Raw genomic sequence first — 16811 nt, 5'->3', positions numbered from 1 at the left:
CGCCTGGCCACGCGCCGCGTCCTGCCGGGCGCACGGAGCCGCCTCTCGGCCGCCGGAGCCGGGCCCGCCGCGTCCGCTCTCTAGCCGGATCCGCGCTCACCCCGCGGCTGGCTGGAAGGGTAAGCGAAGGGGGTCCCGGCCTGGAAGGGCCCGACTTCGGGGAACCAGCCTGGCGAGGCCGAAATGAGTGCGCAGCGAACGGTGTTTCCTGCTCCGAATCCCGAGAGCCGTGGAAAGTTTTGAAGGCGGAGGCATGGCCCGGCAGTCTGATCGCTTTCCCCAGACCGGGAACCCAGAGGGAGGATCAGGTGTTTTCGGGTTAACCGCCAGGTGAGGCGTCTGTGCGGCATCTTTTAAGATATCAGACTCTGGAGAGACCCCTGTAAGGTCGTTGGCTTTACTGTTCTACACTAGCGCTTTCTTGCTGCCCTGGGCGTGCTTACATTAACTGCTCGCCTTAGTCGAATAAGACCGGGCTTTGCCTTCCGGAACAAACAGGCCTTTTCCTCAGGTGGGAGGGTTATAGTGTGGTTAACCCCAGTTCCTCTGACTTTATGAAAGGTGTACAGTTCGGCCGCCAAGGGGCCCCTCCTCCGAGGTCAAAGCTCCAGCCACCCAGAGCACAGTCGAGCCGAGGTGGTGGGTACAAACAGGCTTCCCGTTCCCTGCTCTCCAACGGAATACAGTGATGTACTGTTAAACTTCCTTAAAATAGTAACAAGACCTTCCTGCTATAATAATACAATATTGAGAGCGTGGTGCTCTCATATTATAAATGGGCTTGAAGCTAGCAAGGAAAGCCAGAATTCAAGAGGAGAATTTACTTGATCTCTGGTGCCTGCCCGGATGAAGTGTTTAAGTAAATTCCTGGCAAGTGTGGCATATATTTTTTAGACCTTTGAAAGACCAGTTGTGAATTAGAAACATAGCTTTGGTGCAAGCTTTCGTTGTTAAAGGATGCACATTTGGGTGTGCACATAAATAACTTTTGAAAGCTTTCAGATTTTATATATATATATGTAATATATATATATAGTATGCATTCTCATACACACACATATCTGGTTGTACAGGACTAGTGGGAAACAGAAGATGGTGTGTCATTGGAGAATGGAAGAGGAGTTAGGAAGAGAGGTGGGAGAGGTTGTCTGTGGATATCAGGATGCAGATGCTGATATTTGATATAGAAGGGACCCTTCTCCCTAGAAGTGTAATGTGGGCTTCACACTCAGGAACTGCTCACCGACTCTGTGATTTGCTAATCAAAAAACCATGAGTTTGGGGAAATCTGAAAGCTTCTTCCTGGTGAGTCAGAAGTCTCTTGGGATCTGAGCTCGGCTTTCTCTTCATACCGTAAGAGGAATCAAACTCCCTTGGCCATGAACCTTCTGCAGGCACACCCTTCTCCTTTAGCAAAACTTTTGTAAACATTACAGGTTCTGTGGCCAGGAGCCTTTAAAAACAAGCACATTTTTCATGCTTTCCCTGAACATTCCCCTACAGAGACCTCCATAATCATGCCAATTTTATTTAACCTACTGTGCTTTAAAAAAAGGTGAATCTTGATAAAGTATTTGAGGCAGTTATCTTCTTTTCTTTCAAAAAGGAACACATCAAAAGTGTTATATTAAAAAATAAAGTAACAGATATCATTTTAATGACGCAAGGAAGAAGACTTGAGAGAAAATTTTGGACAGAGTGGCAAAGACAGTAAGGGATAATCATATTTGCAAGCCGATCTCTTTGGCTAGGCCTCTGTCAGCAAAATGAAACCTAGAATAAGACAGTTTTTTACTCTTATTGAAAAAAGAGAGAGCTTCTCATGGCCGCAGTTTTCAAAGTAAAAATAGTGGCCAAAGAAAACTCTCCTGGCCATAAAATTAAAAGTAGACTCTTCCCTAAAGCTGGGCTGTTTTCTTTAGCCAAGGACTAGAGTTTAAGTTCCATATGTCGGTTTTGAAGAATTAAATCTCTTTTTAGTGAGTGCTTATATCACATGTTAAGGGGCTCATTAAAAAAGGGTATAGACATTTCTTTCACTTTGCTTTATTGCACTTTGTAGATACTTGGTTTCTTACAAATTGAAGGTTTGTGTCTTTGTTTCCCATTTTGGTAATTCTTGCAATATCTCAACCTTTTAATTATTATTATGTCTGTCATGGTGACCTGTGATCAGTGATCTTTATTTATTTATTTATTTATTTGAGTTGGAGTCTCACTCTGTTGCCCAGGCTGGAGTACAGTTGCACACTCACAACCACCGCAGCCTCGGCCTGCAGGGCTCAGGTGATCCTTCTGTCTCAGCCTTCCAAGTAGCTGGAACTACAGGCACACGCCACCATGCCCGGCTAATTTTTTGATTTATTGTAGAGATGAGGTCTCTCTAAGTTGCCCAGGCTGGTCTCGAACCCATGGGTTCAGGTAATCGTCTCACCTCAGCCTCCCAAAGTGCTGGATATTATAGGCGTGAGCCACTGTGCCAGGCCTGATCAGTGATCTTTGATGTTACTATTGTAATCATTTTGGCGTGCCATGAACTGCATCCACACAAGACGGTGAAATGAATTAGTAAATGTGTGTGTTTTGACTGCTCCACAGACCAGCCATTCCCTTCTCTTGCTTCTTCTCCTTGGGCTTTCCTATTCCCTGAGACACAGCAATATTGAAATTAGATCAGTTAATAACCTACGATGACCTCTAAGTATTCAAGTGAAAGGAACGGTTGCAGGTTTCTCACTTTAAGTCGAAAGCTAGAAATGATTAAGCTCAGTGAGGAAGCCATGTTGAAAGCTGAAATAGGTGGAAAGCTAGGCCTGTCATGCCAGTTAGCCAAGTTATGAATACAATGGGAAAGTTCTTGAAGGATGTTAACAAGGCTACTCCAGAGATAAGAAAGTGAAACAGTCTTTTTGTTGATATGGAGAGTTAATGGTCTGAATAGGACAAACCAGCCTCCACAGTCCCTTAAGCGAAAGCCTGATCCCTAGCGAGGCCCTAACTCTCTTCAATTCTGAAGGCTGAGAGAGGTGAGAAAGCTGCAGAAGAAAAGTTTGAAGGTAGCAGAGTTTGGCTCATGACGTCTAAGGAAAGAAGCCATCTCCATAACCTAAAAGTGCAAGGTGAAGCAGTGTGTTGATGGAGAAACTTCAGCAAGTTATCCAGAAGATCTAGCTAAGATACTTGATGAGGGTGGCTTCACTAAGCAACAGATTTTCAATGTAGATAAAACAGCCTTCTGTTGGAAGGAGATGCCATCTAGAACTTTCCTAGCTAGAGAGGATAAGCCAATTCCTGATTTTTAGGACAGGCTGACTCTCTTGTGAGGGACTAATGCAGCCAGTAGCTTTAAGTGGAAACCAATGCTCATTTACCATTCCAAAGATCCTAGGACACTTAAAAATGATGGATGCTAAATTGACTGAAACCGCAGGACAAAAACACATCTGTTTACAACATGGTTTATTGAATATTTTTAAGTTTATAGTTGAGACCTACTGCTCAGAAATAAAGATTCCCAACTATTACTGCCTGTTGGCAATGTACCTGGTCACCCAAGAGCTCTGATGGAGTGTTTTATAAGGGGATTAATGTTCTCATTGCCTGCTAATACCACATCCATTCTGCAAGTCTTATTATTTAAGAATTATGTTTTATAAGGCTGTAGATGCCGTAGGTAGTGATTCCTCTGATGAATCTGGGCAAAGTAAATTGAACACTTTTTGGAAAGTATTCCCCATTCTAGATGCCATTAAAAACATTCATGATTCATGGGGAGAAGGCCAAAATGTCAACACTAACAGGAGTGTGGGAGAAGTTGATTCTTCATGGATGATTTTGGAAGGTTCAAGACTTCAGTGGAGGAAAAAACTACAGATGGTGGCAGAGAGAGTCAAAGAACTAGAACTAGAAGACAAGCCTGGAAATGTGATGGAATGACTGAAATCTCATGAGAAAGCTTGAATGGATGAGGAATTGCTTCTTATGGAGGAGCAAAGAAAGTGGTTTCTTGAGGTAAAATCTACTCCTGGTGAAGGTGCTGTGAATATTGTTGAAAAGACAACAAATAACTTAGAATACTCCATAAACATAGTTGATAAAACGGCATCAGTTTTGAAAGGGCTTTCGATTTTGGTTTATCTTTTCTTTTTTTTCTGAATTGGAGTATCACTCTGTCGCCCATGCTGGAGTGCAGTGGCACACTCATGGCCACCCCAGTGTCAACCTGCTGGGCTCTGACGATCCCTCTGCCTCAGCCTTCCGAGTAGCCAGAACTACAGGCACAAGCTACCATGCCCAGCGAAATTTTTGATTTATTGTAGAGACGAGGTCTTGCCAAGTTGCTCGGGCTGGTCTCGGACCCTTAGGCTCAGGCAGTCCACTCGCCTCGGCCTCCCAAAGTGCTGGGATTACAGGCTGAGCCACTGAGCCTGACCTGGGCTTTCAATTTTGAAAGAAGTTCTCCGTGGTTAAAATGCAATCAAACAGCATCACATGCAACAGAGAAATCATTCATGAAAGGAAGAGTCCATTGATATGGCAAACGTCATTGTCTTCTTTTAAGGCTTGCCACAGCCACCCTGGCCTTCAGCGGCCATAAATATCGACAGGACTTTCCACCAGCTAAAAGATGACAACTCACTGATGACTCAGATGACTGTTAGCATTTGTTTGATCAAAAAAATCTTTTTTAGTTAAGATCTGTACATGGGCGTTTTTAGACATAATGCTATTACACGCTGACAGACTTTAATATAGTGTAAACATAACTTTCATGTGCACTGAGAAACCCCAAATTTGGTGTGACTTCCATTACAGTATCGTGGCATTTGCTTTGTTGTGGTGGTCTGGAACAGAACCAGCAACTCTGAGGTGTGCCTATACATTTATTTCCAGACTTCATTTTTTTTTATCAGACTGCAATATTCTGTTTGGCATTAAATGTCTAAAGCCATGTGTTTGTTTATTTGTTTGCTTTGACAGTCATCTGGGCTTTTTTTTCCCCCCACCCTCTCTTCTGAACTTGCCTCTGACTGAGCTTTTCACTCTATTTCGAACTTGGATTTTAACCTCCTTTTCCCTGGTCTAAGGGACTGCATGGGGGTATGTTATCCATATTTCTTTCTCCTCAGAGTGGGCCGCTTCATTTCTTTGCCTTTGAAGATTGTTTTGTTATCTCCCCTTAAATACATTCTGAAGTTTCAGCCTAACATATCTGCCAGGCAATAATTGGTGACTCAGGAAGAAGAAGATTCTAGCAAATTGTCTGTGGTATAATTCTAGAAGATCCACACTTTAAATGATGGGCTTTATTCTTTTTTAAAAAATCATATGACCTATCCCAACTAGAGAGGTTTGCTAGAGGTAATCACCAAGATGACACTAAGTGGACTTGTCCGAAATTAAGGTAAACTCGATGCTTTGAGGGAAAAATCATTCATCATTTCTTTATAGCTTCCTTTACTTAGGGAGAGTCATTTGTGTCACCCTGTTAAATAGGGCACTTGCTGAAAATGCTAGAGAAAGAAAAATGTCAGGAAATGTCGTGACTCCAACTGTCTTCCCCAGTTCTAACTGCCCGTGTTGCTAAGAAGTGGAGTTTCCCTTTCTTTACCCTTGCCTCAGAGTGCTGATTCTTCTGTCTGTTTTTGAAAGGAGTGTGGCTTGTTTAGAAGATGCACTTCAAAAACATGCGGCCCTGGTGACTGAGGCAGCTCAGTGGTGGTCAGAGATGATTGTCTAGCACTTGGTGCCACAGTTGTCTTTAGGGAAATTCCTAAAAGTTTATCATGATCATCATTTAGGGGTGGGTGTTACAGGAAATGGAAAGCCCCTGTGGCCTTCCTTCAGGGTCCTTTTTAGGATTAGAATGACCTTGTCATTTATGTTCTGAGAGCTGTGTGGGAGAGGTAACCGAAGTTGTCTCTTTTTGTCTTTTCTTCCCTCAATTTCCTTTAATTGGGGCCCAACGAGCCCAGGGCCTCAGCTAACTAGACTTTTTATTTTTTAAAATTACTCTCTTGTGAGACAAGCAGATCATGAGGGAATTAGTTCACAGTAGAAATTGCAATGAAAACGTGAGGTGGGAATTATTCGGATTGGTCCAAAGTCTTCCATCTGCTGAATTGCCTCTGACATGCATCCCGGGGTCAACTTGGTCATTACTTGTAGAAACGTTGAGTTTGAGTTTCTGTACTTACCTCCACCCATTCTCTCTCCCCCTCCCATCACAGACAAACTAAGGGCAGGGAAATACCTGACTACTGGGTACATGCTAGACTCTTTTTTGGGGGAAACAGTTAACCTAGTAGTTATTTTAACGAATAACTCCAGAATTCACGTGTTAATCACCAAAAGTGAATGAAATTAGGAAAACTGAATGAATGAAAATTGGATTGCTTATGATACTACTTTAAAGAGGTTAATAAAATGTAAAGGGAGGGTTTTTGTTTTTTGTTTTGGCTGGTTCAAGCACTTCTAGACTTTAAAAAATATCTACATACATACAGAGAGTGCCAAAAAATGTTACATATTTTAAGAAAGGAAAAAACTTATTAAAATTGTAATATTGGCCAGGCACGGTGGCTCAGGCTGTCATTCCAGCACTTTGGGAGGCCAAGGCAAGTGGATTGCCTGAGCCTGCGGGTTCGAGATCCACCTGGGCAACTTGGTGAGACCTTGTCTCTATAATAAATCAAAAATTAGACAGGCGTGGTAGAACACGCTTGTAGTTCTGGCTACTTGGAAAGCTGAGGTGGAAGAATCACCTGAGTCCAGTAGGTCGATTCTGGGGTGGCCGTGCGCATGCCACTTCACTCCAGCATGGGTGACGGAGTGAGACTCCAACTCAAAAAATAAAAAAATTGTAATATTGTCCTGCCTGTCACACAATAATGCTAGCATTCATTTGATTAATGCCATCGTTTGAGCGAATGTCATACTCCACATTCATACTGTAATTCAATTCAGCTTTGAAAAGTAATACATAGATAACATCTCTTAAAATGTGCATGCATTTTTTTGGCATTCCCCATATATAAAGGCTGACATTTTTCTAAAATGGCATCTCAATATATCTAGTCTGTAACTTTAAAAAATTTTAACAATATATCATATACATCTTTAACTCAGCACAAAGTTACAAATAGCCCTGCAACTAACATTTTTAGGACTACCTTTCTGATTGGTTATTTTTAAGTTTGTAGTATAAAATTCATAGAAGTTTGATTCTTTTATAGATACTGACCCTTCAAAGGGCCCTTCAAAGTTAACATTTCCCTTAATGTTTTTTTATTCTTGATAAATAAAAATTAAGATAGATTTTAACCAACCTGATAGTGAATTTTTGTTGTTGTTAAATGTTTCCTGACTTTTTCAGATCCTTTGCCTATTATTATATTAAATTACCTTTTTCTTATTAATAGTTTGGCCCTCTCTATAGGTAATATTAGATAGCTTACTTTTGCCTGTTTAAATATGCTAAAATTTTTTCACTTTTTGAAGTCTTTATTATTACTTTGAGTCATATAATTATTACTTTGAGTCAGAGTCTCACTCTATCGCCCAGGCTGGAGTGCAGTGGCATGCTCACAACCAGCACAGCCTTCATCTGTTGGGCCCAGGCAATCCTTCTGCTTCAGTCTTCCAAGTAGCTGGAACTACAGGCGTACACCATCATGCCCAGCTAAATTTTTGATTTGTTGTAGAGATGAGATCTTGCCAAGTTGCCCAGGCTGGTCTTGAACCCCTGTGCTCAGGCAATCCTCTTGCCTTGCCTTTACCTCCCAAAATACTGGGATTACAGGAATGAGCCAGCATGCCTGGCCTTGAAGTCCCAAGTTTTTGTGTTAAAATCTGTGTCATTTTTGCATCATCTGAATTTTTTTTTGTACATCTTAAATCATGGCATGGGGGGGGATACACCTCATCAACAAGGGTACCTGTAAAATGAACATTTGTATACCTAACCCTGAATTGTGCCCCACATCTTTAAAATAAAAAATTACAAGGAGGAAGAGGAGGAGGAGGAGAAAAAGAAATATAAATAAATAAATTTTAAAAATTAAAAATTTAAAGATATCATGGCATGTTACATGTACATGCCACGTTAAGGCATATTAAATTATTTAAAAATTTTAATATCTTATGCTGCTGTCAATTTTATTTTTTTATATGCCTAAATTTTGTTTTTGCATTTGATTTGAGGGAGGACTCTTTCTCCCAAATGGATAGCAAATAATCATGGTAACAGCTTACTGAAAAATTCATTCTTTGGAAAAACTTCCAGAATGATGATGAAATCAAAATAGGGTTTCTATCAGTCAATTGGGCAACTAAACTACCTAAAAGCCTCTAATGTATCTTGGCTAAGCAAGACTTTTCAATACATTTTAAATTTAGTTTTTTTTATTATTTTAGACTTTTTATTATTGTTATTAATTTTGTTATTATTTGGTCTTTTTTAATTTTAAAGTTGTGGGGTACCATTCAGGGTTAAGTACACAAATATTATTTGATCTTAAAACATGTTGCTGGACCAAGGAAAAGTTCATAGAGTCAGGGTTATCTCATTCATTGACTCGCTTCTGTTTTCAACCATTATTTGTTGGACATCTATTATGTGTTAGATGCTCTGCTGTGTGCTGGGTTGTGTAGTGATAAACAAGACTGGTCCTTCGTGACGCTCTCTTGTGAATTGCGATCTTGATTATGAAGGAAATGAACGTGACGATAGAAGCAGTGGGAACAGCCATCTTTGACAGAGTGGTCAAGAAGCCCTCTCTAAAGAGGTGACGTGTGTGGTGAGAGGTGAAGGTTGATGAGAAGGAACCAGACACCTGAGCTGCGGGAACAGCGGTAGGGTGGTGAAACACCAAGTCAAATATACAGAGTGGGAACTGTCCCACAGCCAGGAAGGAAGCCATGGGGTAGGGAGGAAGAGGAAGAAGATATCGGACAGAATGGGCAGGAGTCTTTAGGCAATGGTAGGAAATGTTAGGAGGATTGGATTTTACTCTGAGGTGAGGGCAGATTTGGGGAAGCCCCTAAATGAGTTTCAACAGGGAAGTGATATCTGACTCGTGCTTCAAAAATTATCCCCTGAGGCTGGGAGCCATGGCTGATGCCTTGTAATCCTAACACTTTGGAAGACCGAGGCAGGAGAATCGCGTGAGCTCAGGAGTTCCAGACCAGCCTGGACAACATAGGAAGAGCTTGTCTCTACCAAAAAAAAAAAAATTAGCCAGGTGTGGTGGTGTGCGCCTATAGTCCCAGCTACTCGGGAGGCTGAGGTGAAAGGATCGCCTGAGCCTAGGAGGTTGAGGCTGCAGTGAGCCATGATCATCCCACTGCACTCCAGTCTAGGCAGCAGAGTGAGACCCCAAGTCAAAACAAACAAACAAACAAACAAAAAACCGCTGACTACTAAAACTAATTCTTTGTAAAGAATGGGGAAGCTGTGTTTGTTGTCTGGTGAGACATGACAGTGCTTAGACCTTGAAGGCTGCAGTGCACACAGGGAAATAGAGACCACTCTATGGTGTGTTTTGAAGGAAGATTTGATAACTGGCTGTGAGACATGAAGAAAATGGGAATTCAAAGCATACTGTAATGTTCCCATACTTTCCACTTTGGAATCTCCCAAGAAGCTTATCCAATCCCAATGCTCAATTCACACTTTCTATCAATTAAATCAGAGTGTCAAGAGCCGGGAACCAGGCCTGAAATCATTTTTGAAATCCCCAAGTGATTCCACTGTACAGTGAAGGTGAACTACGGAATGGATGAGGGCTTGCAGCTGAAGCATCTGGATGACTGTGTAGATGCCTGCCTTGAGCAGATGGTCAAGGAGCAGGTGCCTCCACCTGCTACACCAGGGAGTTGGTTCAAGAGAGACATTTGCTGGAGATGCGAATTTGAAAGTCCAGTTAAGCCGGGCTCGGTGGCTCATGCCTGTAATCCCAGCATTTTGGGAGGCGGAAGCGAGAGGATTGCCTGAGCCCAGGGGTTCAAGACCAGCCTGGGCAACTTGGCGAGACCTCATCTCTACAAAAAAAAAAAAAAAAAAAAAATTAGCCAGGCATGATGGCGCATGCCTGTATTTCCAGCTACTTGGATGGCTGAGGTGGAAGGATTGTCTGAACCCAGCAAGTTGAGGCTGCGGTGGCCGTGAGCATGCCACTGCACTCCAGCCTGGGCGACAGAGTAAGACTCTGACTCAGAAAAAAGAGGGCAGTCCAATCATATGTCACAGGATTGTGCAAACTCTTCCAGAAAGGAGGATGGGGATTAGAGGAGCCCTGGACTATGCCCCGAGGCAGTCCCAGGGGGGCAGGGGTCAGTTGTATCAATTGCAGCCCAGCCACTAAGTCCGAGAAGTGTTTGTTGGTATCTACAGCAGGAAGTGACTTCCTCTGAGCAGCCTCAATAGAGTAATAGAAGTGGAAACCCAGTGTGTGTCCTAGAGAATTTGCGGTGCAAAGACTACCTTGAGAAGGTAAATGCTGGATTCATTCCAACAGATGGTTTTATTTTTTATTTTCTTCTTCTCGTTTTGATAATATGACCATGCAGAAGTCTCCTGAGTTTACAGACTAGGATGGCTGTTTGCCAAAATGTCACACATTTTTTAATGAGAGAAATTATGTCAGAAATGTGAGTGTATTTGAACATAACATTTTTTTTTCCTTTCTAACCATCTGAGGCCGTTCCTCCTTGAAGATGCTACTTCAGAGATCAAGAAAGAGCACTGGACTCAGTAAAGTTGGGGGCAAGTTGCAATCCCAGGGTCCCTTAGTTATCTCATTTGTAACATGAGCAGGCAGCAACAGGCAGCCTCTAAGGTGGAGGTTCTCAAGCTTTGTTGCACAGTAAAATCACCTGGTGGAGCTTAATCTCAGTGTCTGGGCAGGGCATGTGGCTCACGCCTATAATTCCAGCACTTTGGGTGGTAGAGACAAGAGGACAACTTGGCAAGACCTTGTCTCTACAATAAATCAAAAAATTAGCCGGGCATGGTGGCATGCACCTGTAGTTCCAACTACTCAGGAGGCTGAGGTGGAAGGATTGCCTGAGCCCAGGAGGTCAAGGCTGCAGGGAGGTTGGTCCGTGGTTGTGCCACTGCACTCCAGCCTGGGCAACAGAGTGAGATCCCAACTCCAAGCTGCACCCACATCAATTAGTCCAGAATCACTTATGGAGTTACGTGGGCATCAGTATTTTTCTTTTTTGTATTCACATCTAAGATTTCTTACAGTAAAATGATACACAATAGAATAAGTAAGGGGAAAAGGCACAGGCTGAGTCTGGAGAAATTCATGCACAGTCTCCCTTATGCTCTCTGTCTCTCCTGTGAGGCCAAACTTGAGTGTACTGTTTTCTCCAGTATTAAAAAAAATGCAGTGACACATATGCAACGTTTCTGTCCAGGAAATTTTATTAAAAACTCAGTACTCAAAGTTTTTATTGATGGTTGGCATACACACACACACACACACACACACACACACACACACACACACACACACACACACACGTATATATATATTTTAAAGCAGGATTTATTGAGAGGACAGAAAAGCTCCCACATTGGGAGGGGTTTGCCCTGGCACCAATATTTTTCAAGCTCCTCAGGTGAGCCAGTATGCAGCCAAGTTTGAAAAACACAACTCTGCGTCTTACATCGTTCTAGCACTGAGGCATTGTATCCTTTGTTATTAACTCATTTCTTGCCCTCAACAAAATCAGGAAGAGTTGAGGAATGGATGCTGAGTAGGCAGCTAGTAGAATCTGTCACAGGAAGTCTCAACATTTATTTTTCAGACTTCTTCTCAGGGGAAGTGGTGGATGGATACTCTCCACAAAATGAGGGCGTAAAGAAAGGGACAGACGTGGGCTCCAGGAAATGGGCAACCCAACTTAGGAAGGAATGAAGGGGTTCCCAAAGCCATGGCCTTGAATAGCAATCAGAAAGTAACCAGTGCAGGCTGGAGCAGGAGGGTGAGGCTGCTGTCTCCAGGGAAGAGAGGAATTGCTGGATCCCTGGCTTGTGCGTGTTTAAAGGTACTGTCAGATTCAGCCAGAGCTTGGTGATAAAGCCGTGGATGGTATGTAGAAAACTAAGCAAATTAGAAAAAAGACAATTAATTTCAGAGAAACTTTTTTTTTGCATGGAAGAATATAATGTTACGGTATATGAATAACTCAACTCTGAAGAGTTTTTGCATATTTGCTTCATAACTGAACGTTCATTTTTCCAAAGATTTTATTAAATCTTTATTGGGAAGCCGAGTGGGGAGGTGAAATGTTTAAGTTTGGGGGGCTGATATAAGAGCTAAAAATTGGCAGGGTGCAGTGGCTCCTGTCTATAATCCCAGAACTTTGGGAGTTCGAGGTGAGAGGATTGCTTGAGTCCAGGAGTTTGAGACTAACCTGGACAACCTGTCAAGACTTCATCTCTACAATCAATCAATTAATAAATTGGCCAGACGTGGTAGTGCGCCTGTAGTCCCAGGAACTTGGAAGGATCACCTGAGCCCAGCAGGTCGAGACTGTGGTGGCCATGATCATGCCACTGCACTCCAGCCTGAGTGACAGAGTGAGACTCTGACCCCTCTCTCCCCAAAAGAGCTACAAATCTATATTTTCAAAGGACATATGCACATTGATCACATCTAAAAGAAAAAAGTGGCATGAGTATTATTTAGAAATATTAAAGTTAATAACAAAAAAAAATCCCAGATAAAATTGGTTGCCTCCAGGGAACAGAATTCAGGGATGGGAGTCATTACCATTCATTTTAAATGATGCACCTGATTGGAGGAAGGAAAAAGATGGTGGGGAAACATCAGGTGGGACCAGACCCCGCGAAGGTGCACAGATGCAGGTTGCCAGTTTGGGGGCCTAGGAAGCTGGTGGTACCATTCCCTGTGATGGGGATACAGGGAGAAGGATGGATTTGAGAACTGGTTTGTCCTGCCTCCTTTGTCCTATCCCCTGTGACAGTTAAGAAATAGTTGAGAATTTAAAAAACAAACATTCTTTCCTGACGCCGCTACTTCAACATTTGATACCTTAACAGTTCTGGCAGGAAAGCAAGGCCCGTCAAGTTTATTTTCTGTTTGTTAGAGCCAGGGGAACAAACATCAATTTCCTCAAAGTGAAGGAGTTTGTTATATCAGCAGGGGTGATGAAAAACAAGCATATTTCAGGTGTGGCCGGAGATCTGAAATACTAAGTTAGTCCTAAGTATTTTGTATAACTCCCATCAGTTAAAAGAACATCCAACCTCTCTGAATGTATTTTCACTTGCATATCATATGCAGAACCACATGTACATTACAAAACAGATACAATGCACATTTAAGGGATGAGATGGATGAGGAGGACATTAAAATGAATTGCCAAATATAGCAACTTCACTATATTATGACTTTATATTGTCATTAGCTAATATCTTAGGGTACTATTGACTTAGAGCCATGTTCCTTATTTAGTAAGAGTAGATTTAACCAATATTTTAAATAGTTTTCTTGATAAAACTGGTTTTTCCCAACTTCTTTTCAGACTAGATTTGTTTTAATTACCCTTTTTTAAAAAAAATTTATGGCCAACAAAATTTAGAGTGTTAGCATGCTCTCTCTCTCTCTCTCTCTCTCTCTCTCTCTCTCTTTTTCCCAGAGTCTCACTCTGTTACCCAGGCTGGAGTGCAGTGATGTGATCACAGCTCATTGCAGCCTCAACCTCCTGGGTTCAGGTCATCCTCCCACCTGAGCCTCCTGAATAGCTGGGACATACACCATAATGCCCAAATAATTTTAAAATTAAAAAAAATTTTTTTTGGTCTCCCAAGTAGCTGGGATGGACACCATAATGCCCAGACAATTTTTAAAAATTTTAATTTTTTTCATCTCCCTATGTTGCCTAGGTTGGTCTTCAACTCCTAGGCTCGAGCAATCCTCCCACCTCAGCCTCCTAAAATGTTTGGATTATAAATATGAGCCACGGTGCCTGGCAATCTCTCCCATTTTCTTGATTCTTGATTTAGGCCTACATGGTTTTACAACAAATTTACTTTTTGCAAAAATCTTTATGTCCTTGGCCCATTTTGTGAGGGCTCTTTTCACTAAAACTGGATAATACACTCTCAAAATGCTAAGGGGGCCCGCATAAACCATAAGTGGTGGAATCAGCTAAAAACCAGTGGGCGGGGGCACTACCCTCAACCCCCTTATTTGGAGAACTTGCCTTGTTTTCCCAGGATGCATCGCTTGCCCAGGTGAAACACAGGCATCTGACGTGCTGACCAAGTGAGGGCACCTCAGGTGTGAGACTGCATAATCCACATATTAAGTCTTGGGACATCTTAACTTCCCCATTTTCTAGGTTAATACAATTAGAAACCCTGACACTTTCTTCTCCCATGCCAGCGAATGGTCTTCCATAACTCCGTGGGTTGAAACACCCCACTTTTCACACCACTACAGTAGAGGAAAAAAACCTTTCAGATCCCTTGTCAAGTAGGGTAAGGATCATATAAGCCATAAGAAATAGCAGTCTGGGTCGGCTGGCTTATTTGCTGACAAGCTATTATCACTGAAACTGGCATGTGCGTTTTTCTGGGGCGAAGTCCAAGCACCTTCGTTCTGTTCTCATAGGAGTTTATGACCCCAATAAGGTTAAGAATCACCAGTAACTTGTTTTGTTTCAAAACTTGAGGCTTTTATAGACTCTTTTAGTCACTGGCTTGATAAAGCTGAAATTGACCTTGGTCATATGAGAGCCTTAAACTTGGCCAACATCACACAGTCCTGATTATCTGGGGGAAAGAGTAGGTTTTCTTAATAATTGACAGTAGCTTTGATGTGCTAGTCTCCTGTTTACTCACCACAGGACCAGTCTCAGGCTTCTTTCTGTGTCCTGTTTTCTTTTCCATCCCAGCCTCTCTAACTTTTATTCGGCCCACTGGATGGGTGACTTTCCTTTCTAGTCCAGATCTTGTTTTTCTGCCTTAAGATACTGTGCTTTTTTCCTTTGATGTTTTGGTCTTTAAATGTGCCATTGATTAAGCTTATAAAAATCCAGATCATGCATTTCCTATAGTTGAGTGAAACATAAATAATTCATCAGAGTCATGATTGCTCTTAGTTATTTCATGCATTTGCAATTGCGTGACTGCCCTGTAGTTGATGAGTCAGTGTAGTTTGTATTTTCATTGATTTCTGTTCCTTCACTGGTTTCACGGTACGGGTCACTTCCACATCCTGTGACTTGTGTTACCACAGGTTAGCAGCTCTCCATCCTTTTCTTAACCTGTTGGTGATTTGCATGATTTGTGATGGAAATTGCAGTTTTCTCCTCTCTTCTGTCCCAATTCTTGCTGATGAAGTTGTGACTGTGGCTTAAACCTCCTGTACCAAACACCCAGCCTGCTGCTCAGCTTCAGAAGGCTTTGGATAAGTGTGTGTCAAATGAATAAACATTTAGTCCTATGATATTGCCATTTATTTTTTTTAAATTTAAATTTTTCTGTCTCTACGCTTTGCACCTTTTCCCCCCAATCGTTTTATTTTAGTTATAGCAATAAAATGTCTGCTTGTATGTGAGAGTATTCGTGTCTGTTTAATACTCTATATCTAACTGGGCAAACCTACAATTTGGAAAGAGGTGGGCAAGAAAAAAACCCTCAGGAAAGTAAACCCTATACATTTACTTTTTCCTTGATATATAAGAATTCTTTTTTTTTGAGTTGGAGTCTCACAAATTTAGATGTTACTCTTAAACTTAAGTTAGACTTCCTAAGCACCAACTGTCTCATCGTGCATTTTATTATTCATATCAATGTTTTCTTTTTCTATTTCTATAATTCTTTCATCAGTTGACCACATTTGACAAGTACTGTCATATATTTCACCAATTGGCTTATGTACTCTTGAACATTTTTCATGCTAGTTTTTTTTCTTTTTCTTTTTATCTTTCACATTGCTGGAAGTATTACAATTGCTCTGTAAATAGCCAAGTAGAACAATTCCAGAAAGTTACAGTAACATGAATAGTGTAACACAATGAGTGATCCTGACATTCATTATTTGCTGCTTTTAACTTTTGTCTTTTTTTGCCTGAGACTTTAAAATCATGTTTCTTAGGGCAACACTAATATCAGTTGTCATTTCTTGAACACTTAGTGGCCGTGTAGTCCAAGGCCATCAGCAGCCAGACTTATTTGAAGCCTCTTGAAACAATTGGGATGCAGAAGTGTTTCCAGGGTGCTCCAAGCATACTTCAACTATAGCTCTTGACACATTTTATCATACTTTTATCTCTTCACTTCTCTCCCTTTATCACACTTTTATCTCTTTACTTCTCTCGCTTCCCTGGGACTGAGTTCCTGGGAGTCAGGGATATGTCCCTGGCAGGCATGGTTCGCAAGGTGTTTTCTAAGTATTCTACTGAACACTCTGTGTTTTGCTCTACTGTTTGGAGAAAACAACCTCTTCTTCCTTCGGTTCAGCTTTTCTCACACAGAGGCCACGTGTGTGTGTGTGTGTGTGTGTGTGTGTGTGTGTGTGTGTGTGTGTGTGTGTAGGTAAGTAGGTAGGTAGATAGGTAGGCCTCATTCTCAGGGGTCTAAGAATTCAACACATACCTTTGGGGCTGGGCGCGGTGACTCAGGCCTATAATCCCAACACTTTGGGAGACTGAGGCAAGAGGATTGCCTGAGACCAGGGGTTTGAGACCAGTCCAGGCAACTTGATGAGACCTCATCTCTACAATAAATCAAAAAATTAACCAGGTGTGGTGGTGTGTGCCTGTAGTTC

General features: G+C 41.9%; 1 protein-coding gene across 1 annotated transcript in view; it reads left to right on the top strand.

The window, feature by feature from the left end:
• Window positions 1-300: 300 nt before the first annotated feature.
• Window positions 301-16811, top strand: part of MCOLN2 (mucolipin 2) — a 73905-nt gene continuing 57394 nt past the window's right edge. The window contains exon 1 of the mRNA XM_008064796.1: window positions 301-330. The gene's annotated coding sequence lies outside the window, so the exon portion shown is untranslated. The remainder of the gene's footprint in view (window positions 331-16811) is intronic.

This window comes from Carlito syrichta, unplaced genomic scaffold (genome assembly GCF_000164805.1).
Source record: "Carlito syrichta isolate Samal-C Ts95f unplaced genomic scaffold, Tarsius_syrichta-2.0.1 Scaffold308051, whole genome shotgun sequence".
NCBI lineage: Eukaryota > Metazoa > Chordata > Mammalia > Primates > Tarsiidae > Carlito > Carlito syrichta.
Note: the sequence above shows the minus strand (reverse complement) of the source record. Positions and strands in the feature narration are given on the sequence as shown.